This window comes from Cricetulus griseus, chromosome X, assembly GCF_003668045.3.
Source record: "Cricetulus griseus strain 17A/GY chromosome X, alternate assembly CriGri-PICRH-1.0, whole genome shotgun sequence".
Lineage (NCBI taxonomy): Eukaryota > Metazoa > Chordata > Mammalia > Rodentia > Cricetidae > Cricetulus > Cricetulus griseus.
In genome coordinates this window covers 12214105-12215028 of record NC_048604.1, presented here as the reverse complement: position 1 = coordinate 12215028, position 924 = coordinate 12214105, and the positions used below count along the sequence as shown (strand labels likewise).

Below are 924 nucleotides of genomic sequence, written 5' to 3'. Positions count from 1 at the left end.
GTCCTGATAAGTTGATATAGGTCTAGATCCCAAAATGAAACATTTCCCTAACCATAGGTTTGCTGTGATCAATTTCTTCTTCCCTTTCTAATGTAAACTTATGTTTTCTGATCTCTAACCTCTGTGTTTTTCCTAGTTCTTAGACTATGTCTGATACCAAGCATGACCGTTATTCAACCATCTAGCAAATTGAATAAGGGAAGATATGCATGCCAGTAACACTGGTTGGTTATTGATCATTTACTACTTGAGAAAAGATGCTTTGATATCATCTCTTTATCTTTTCCTTTAGCCTATGAAGTGAGTTCTATTATTATCCCCATTTCACATGTAAAATACAAGTGACTTCTTGCACCTTTGGGATCTGCTGTCTATATCAGTCTTTCTTCCTAGCTGTTGAAGAGCATGATCTTGTTTTTTGGCAAAGCTATCTCAGATTTTGTCCTGCACAAGTAACATTTCTCACTGTTAAGAATATGTGAGATGCCAATTATTGGGCATAATTTTCTAAATTATTATTGAAATGTTTCTAGAGAAAAAAGAGAAATTTAAAAATTTAGGGATCACATAAGCTTAGACCAACTCAAAGTTGGACTTTTAAGTATTTGGAAGAGCCAGGATTTTTATTTTGGGCCGTATCTGATCCAAAGTCTAGGGTGTAGACTCTGCTTTATGTTCCCTTTATCATTTCCCTGGGATTTCTCCCTCTCAGTACTACATTCACTGTCAGTATTGATTCTGCAGAATATTCTTATTTTAATACGGTACACCATCCTCTTATAATCACACAAACTGTTTGGAATATAAGAGAACATTTGCTTTGCCCATAACTGGCTACCCTGTACAACAGCTTTTCGTAAGTGCCAACTTTTCATAGACAAGTTATAGAAAGAGGGTGTGAGAGGATTTACATAGGCTAAATTT

At 35.4% G+C, this 924-nt stretch overlaps 1 pseudogene; it reads left to right on the top strand.

The window, feature by feature from the left end:
* The first annotated feature begins 345 nt into the window (after positions 1-345).
* Positions 346-461, top strand: LOC113837797 (annotated as a pseudogene).
* The last annotated feature ends 463 nt before the right edge of the window (positions 462-924 follow it).